The sequence below is a fragment of the Tamandua tetradactyla genome, chromosome 18 (assembly GCF_023851605.1).
Source record: "Tamandua tetradactyla isolate mTamTet1 chromosome 18, mTamTet1.pri, whole genome shotgun sequence".
In the NCBI taxonomy this organism is placed as follows: domain Eukaryota; kingdom Metazoa; phylum Chordata; class Mammalia; order Pilosa; family Myrmecophagidae; genus Tamandua; species Tamandua tetradactyla.
This window is the reverse complement of record NC_135344.1, coordinates 17,515,038-17,521,855: the sequence shown is the minus strand read 5'-3', so window position 1 is coordinate 17,521,855 and position 6,818 is coordinate 17,515,038. Positions and strand designations below refer to the sequence as shown.

General features: G+C 38.2%; 1 long non-coding RNA gene across 1 annotated transcript in view; it reads left to right on the top strand.

Moving 5' to 3' along the window:
- The window catches only part of LOC143662535 (uncharacterized), a 65,668-nt gene that overhangs the window by 27,174 nt on the left and 31,676 nt on the right, over nt 1-6,818 (top strand). The gene's annotated exons all lie outside the window — the stretch shown is intronic.

The window sequence follows — 6,818 nt, the reverse complement described above, 5'->3', positions numbered from 1 at the left end:
TGCACACCTCACTATGTTACCATCTTGCCTTACTTCCTCATTAATTTTTGTTTAGTTGATTGTTTGTAGTTCATTGCCTCTTTTTATCAAGTAAAATATAAACTTACTAAGGCAATGTGTATTCAATTTTATTGCAATATTCCTAACACTTCAAACAGTGACAGATGTTTTTAAGTGCTTGAAGAATGTATTAAGCAGTGAAAACTGCTTTTAATTATAAAGCACAAAATATTTTAATACAGAAATAACTATCAAAACTCTTGTCTTCTATGCAAGTTTTGAGTACCCAAATAATCTTCCACCAACTCCTAACTTATTCTTATCAAAATAATATATACACTAGAGGGAAGTGAATTTGTTCAATGTAATATTGTCTCAAACCTTGTCCATAATAAATGGTGCTCTGTTGTGTTGCTAATTCAGGTATCTAGAAAAGGTGTCAAATTTTTATAACAGATTGTTTCAACAGAATCACTTCTTTTAATAATGGCCAAGAAAAAGAAATTTTTAGAAAGAAACTTTTTTAAAGGGTTCTCCTTTGAACAGTAAGACCTGATTTAAAAATATCTTGGGAAGGTTGTACCAATCAATGGTTGAATGTTTTCTTAACTAAGCAACAGGAACCATCCTTATACCATGATTTGCAGTACCCAAGTGCCCTTAAAGTTCCTTTGCAGTAAGTAAAGAAAATAGAAGTGACTTGAAATTTGTATGACATATAAGACACCCATGTTTCCCCTCCAAACTTTTAAAAGGTGTTCGGGATTTGAGGAAATTGACAGCTAACATATTAACAGTGTAAAACACCTCTGAGTCTCCTGTTTCTCATGCTGTCAGGTCCTTAGAGCATTGTAGAATTTGATGAAATGCGACATCGACTTTTAGAAACATATGCACTAACAGATGAAGCAAACGGCTGATGATCTTTCAGGACAGCATTTCCTGGAGCTATGACACTACAGTCTCTTTTATCTCTATGGTCTGTGTAGATATTAATATTAGCAAACATATAGGAAAAACATTAGAGGTGTGTAAAAATTATTCAAGTTCTTAGCTCTTCTTCTCATCATGGTGGTCTTCTTTTTGAAAATGCTTTCCATAATTTTAGTGATTTAGGAGAATGGTGGTGTAGAAAGTTTATTGAATGCTCCAAAGCCTGGATTCTGTCCCCGCACTGCCCCTATTTGGGTAATTTGGAAAAATCATAGAGACACTGACTGTTAACTCAACATGTTCATCTGTAATTGAGGGGACCAGATAATTCCTTATCCACTGTAGTTATCCACGAGTCTAAGGGGTGGGATGATGACAACTTGAGTACAACCCTGAAAATATTTATATTACAAGTTACTCCTGTTAAGGCATTTTGCTTCTCACTGTAATAGAGAACAAAATGCCTTAAAATAATTCATCCGCTTCCTTGTTGAGGTTCTGAGGCTCCTCACCACCTGATGTGTATTAGGCTTTGTGTTAAGTAGTCAGTATGTAACACAAGTTATAGGAATTAATAGTCTTGGATAGCTTTCTTTCTTTTCTCTCCTGTCTCTCTCCTGCCCCCTATATCTTTTTTTTCTTATCCATTTATCTTATTTAATGTGATTAAAGAAAAAAAACATATTAAATTCTGATTATTAAAGGAAAAATATGTATTTTATGTGTGGGGCAGTATGGGAATGGGGAGGGTGTTTAAAGTAGGTTACATGGAAAGTGCAGCATTTTATCTGGGTTGTAAGAGATAAATGCAGTCTATTCTATTAGTCTAAGTTCCAAACAATGTAAAGTACCGTAGATATTCTCAAAATAACCATTGAAAGAAGCAATTATATGAGAGCATAAAGATGTATATTTTTTCCATTTTATGCACTAGCATGGTATAGCAGAGAATAGAAAATTGTTAAAAGAGTTCAGAGTTGGGGATTAATGCCTGGCATGAATAAGCAGATCACTATTGCTATAGGGAAAAGGGAGAAATGCAATCAATTGCTCACTGGTAACGTAATGTATCATATTATTCATCTCAGCTCTTCCTTCCTTGAGGGAAAAATATCCCAAGTATAAAGGGAGAGATAGACAACAGCCTTTCTTATATTTTCTTATTTGTTCAAACTTACTCTACGTAAAAAAGGAAAAAAGAAGAAACATGGCTTCCTCAGAGCACAGTTCTCAAAATGCTTCAAAGGAAATTGGTATTCTCTGTCTTAGGAAACAAAACATGCACATATTTGGGGGACAATATGATTGCAGTACATAATAAATATTCAAGAATCTGTACATTGTGCAAGTGAGAAATAAATAAATGCATGGTTTGGCCCAAATGTATCTATGTTAATGAGTTTGTGCTACACTGAATGAGTTTGGTGTCTTATTTTGTTTTTGTTGCTTATCTAATAGTTTAGTGTTCTACACGAAACATTTCATTATAGAACCCTAACGTGCCATTTTATTTTATATAGTATGAAAACTAAAATCATCAACTGTAAAGTTTTGGGTAAATGACAGCAGTGGCCTTAATTAGCTTTCCTGATGGTTTTTCATAAAGTATAATTATATCTATCATATCTATAAATACTACTCTTTTGCAAAACGCATTTAGAAAGTTAACTTTAATATTCCTTTTTTATTCATCAGTTTCATTTAAGGAAAGGGAAAAATACTATCAATATCATGGAGGAGAGGCAGAGGGATGGACACAGTGAGGAGTGAGACACTGGGTTTAAATATTGGGAAGTTATATAGGGAAGTGGCACAAGAGTGGTGGAGAATTGGATAAATCAAACTGCATCTAAGAGCTCCAGTTTCAGCAGCATTGAATCCTTCTTTCAGGGTTGCTGTATAGAGCTGATCCTCACACCAGAGTGTCATATCTAATGAGGTATATTTTACATTGTGAATGTTTTATAATTGTTTATTTATTCCAACATTTTATGATGGATGTTATCAGGGTTTCTTGTTCTAAAAGGGCAAGAAATATGTGGTAGGCACAATGGTCCCCAAACAATGCTCCTCCTCTACTCTCTGGACCTGTGACTATATTATGCTGTAGATGAGGCCCCCCACCTTTCCCCCCTGCCCCCCAATACCTGGGTTCATCATACCCTGAGGCTTAAAGCATAGAAACACCTAATGGGCCATGGAGGAAAAGGAAGTTCATTCATGCCTGTGGGGAGGCCAGGGGAAACTTCCCAAATCCCTCCCATTGTAATTTTTCAGCTGGCTCTTGTTCATGTTAGAGACAAAGAAAGATAATCATCTGGATAACAAGTAATGGGTCTGGAGAGCACCATTAGTTCCTTATCTCAGTTATTTGCTACTTCCTTTAGGATTTCATCCTCGGCAATACCTGGGGCCTGGTGCCCATAGCGCTCCAAGTCTGAGGCCATAGATGAAAGCCTGGTCACACTTGGGTGCAGACTTTACATAGGGCACCTTTGTCAGACTAAAGCTCAAATTCACAGCTAACTTGCAGTTTTAAGGTTACATTTAAAATGTCAACACTACAATGCCATGTGGCAGAGGGATCTTGCAGATATACCAAATATTAGAGATTTAAAACAGCGAGATTTCCTTGATTATCTAAGTGGACCTAATCTAATCAGATGAAGCCTCAAAAGCAGAGAATTTCATGCTGGAGTCAGAGAGATGTCTGGAAACAGAGAATACAGAAGAAGAGGGATGCAAATTCCAAGCATGAGCATATGACACACTGTTAGTGACTGTGAAATATAGCAGACTATACAAGAGTGAGGCCGGTAGGAGATAAGAGTGGCCCCCAAGTAATAGCCATCATGAAAAACCTGGACCTCAGTCAGTCTACCACCCTCAGAAATTGGATTCTTTCATCAACCTGAAGGAGCTTAGATGCAGATTTTTCCCAGAGCCTCCAGATGGAGTTCAGCCAGCCTACAGCTTGATTTCAGCCCTGTGAGACCTGGAGCAAAGAAACTAGCATAGCTACTCTGTGCATGGAATACTGAAAAAAAAATGAGATAATAAATACTTATTGTTTTAAGCTTTAAATTTGTGGTAATCTGTTACATCAGCAAAATAAAATGAAAGAGTGTATTAAGTCAACATTTTCATAGATGGAAATAAGGTATCGAGCAATCAAGGGCACCTTTTCTTCTTAATTGCACAATGATGATATATGAGCCAGCATTAGATTTGTTCAATGTTGAAAATTGTTCTTCCTGGCTAGATACTGAGCTTGAACCCTGGATTCAGCAGTGCCAAATATTTAATTTCCTGAGTACCCTGGTTTGAATGCTTTTCTAATTCAAACTTTAATAAAACCTGTGGTGCTTGGCCAAAAACTTCTCTTTATCTTTGCATAAGGACTTCTCATGAAAGAGAAGACCAGGCATTCCTAAAATTTTTTTGGCCTAGGAGAAAACCAAAAAAAATCTTTCAAAATCTCCCATGGAATGGCAAAGCCATGTATATAGAAACATGGATATTTCTTGAATAATAATGCAATCATATACTCCTATTAGCTCTTTCATACCTAATTAACAATTAGTACCCCTTCTAAGTGTTTACTAAGAATGCAGAGGGATGTCAGTGTGCTTTAAGCTTTTCTGTCTTCCTTATTCATGAGCAAGCTTACGATGTCATGACAGAGACCCAGCACGGGCAGATACAAGGAGCAGAGCACAGTGAGACAGATTAGCCTTTCTGTCTACACAGGCCATCACAGAAGGCAATGTTGATTTCAAGTCAATGGAAAAAAAATTAGCAAGAATTTAGTTAGGGCCATGTCAAGGAGGAAGAGACAAGTAAAATGTCTTGGAGTAGAGGTCTTGATGCTAAAAGGTTAAGTCATATGTTTTCCAGCCTGGAAGTACAGAGAGTAAGGCAGCAAGGTATAATAAAGGATCCTTACGGAGCAAACACAGAATGAATAAACTATAGGCTATGTAGACTCAGACCTGGGTTGGAAAGATTGTGGTCAACATTAATTCCTAGTTTTGACATGTCTCTGATTTATGGTTTGGCTGGAAATCACTGGGCCGGGTGTGGGTCCTTAAACTGACCAAGCAATGTCAAAAGCAGAAGGGAACAAGACAGGGCTACTGAGAAGATACAATGAGGTTGTTGGTCTATGCAGCTTTCAGATTATGGTAGGGAGTAGGAGATGAAGCTGAACCCAAGGGCCTGAAGACCGATTCTATTCAGTGTACACTTCGTCTTATATTAGCAGATTATGGTGGGTGTTGGGTAGGACAGGGTGTTTAGGTCTCTTCAAATTTTAGTCAGTAATACTCATATGTTTTAGAAATGTCACTCTAGTAGTATGGGGGACAATGTTGCTCAATTTTGTATATGCCTTGGAACGACTCAGAATGTGTTAAAATGCACATTTTCATCCAGCAGATCTCGTGTGGATCCTGAGAATCTGCATTTCTACCAAGCCACCAGGAAATAACTGTTCACCTCGTCCAAGGAGCACATTCTTAGTAACAAGAATAGTTGACGACATATTACAGAAGAGTAATGTGGGGAAATGAGACAACTCAGGCAGTGCTAGCAGTTTTCCAAGGCGGAGTGGCTAGTGTAAACTAAAACAAAATGGGAGGAACACACAGAGGAGAGACCAGAATCAAAGGCCTAAGGAGAAGGTAGGTTATTGGTCTGTAGAGACCAGTCAGTCACATTCAGTCCTTTCAGTAAGAAGGAAATAGCTGACCACTTATTAGAATTCCTAATACCTCTTCAGATAGAGACATTTATAAGAAAATACCTCAGAATTTCTACACTTTTTCTACAAAAAAACTCCTCTCTCCAGTGGTTCCCAAATGAGGATGAAAACCTCACTTAAACACTAATATGTCTTTAATTGATCCCTTTTAACACTTGCTAATATCTTTACTAGTCTGCCTTAGTGTTGGATTGTCTACAGGCAGTAGGAGCTATAGTTAGAAACATTTGTCATGTGTGAATATATGATACTAAGAACTCTAAAAACAAAATTGGTAGAGCTCACCCCACATTATTAATTGAAGGTATGTGAAGCAACTGCTCTTTTTACAGGCAGGCTATAGCAAATGTGACCTGCAAAGACCTGAGAGGGTGGAAGACCCTCAAAGACAGGGGTTAGAGAGTCTCCCTTCCCTCCTGAGGCTTTCTTCCAACAGCACTATGGTATATACCTTGGTATCTGTATTAGTTTATTAAAGCTGCCAGAACGCAATATATCAAAAGTGGAACGGCTTTTATAAAGGGAATATGTTATGTTACAAGTTTTCAGTTCTAAGACTGTTGTGTTAGTTAGATTCAGTTGTCAACTTGGCCAGGTGAGCATACCTAGTTCTGTCGCTGCGGACACAAACCAATGGTATGTGAATCTCATCTGTTGCGAATTACATCTGCAGTCGGCTAGGAGGCGTGTCTGCTGCAATGAGTGACGTTTGACTTAATTGGCTGGTGCTTAAATGAGAGAACGCAATGTAGCACAGCCTAGCAGCTCAGCATTCCTCATCTCAGCACTTGCAGCTCAGCCCAGGCCTTTGGAGATGCAGAAAGAAGTCCCCCAGGGGGAAGTTGTTGGAACCCAGGGGCCTGGAGAGAAGACCAGCAGAGACCATCCTGTGCCTTCCATGTAAGAAAGAACCTCAGTGGAAAGTTAGCTGCCTTTCCTCTGAAGAACCAACAAAATAAATCCCCTTTTATTAAAAGCCAATCCATCTCTGGTGTGTTGCATTCCATCAGCTAGCAAACTAGAACAACTGTGAAAATGTCCACACTATGGCACCACCAAGAGGTTACCTTTGCTAAAGAAAGGCTGATGCTATCTGGATCACCTCTGTAAGCTGTGAAGGCAT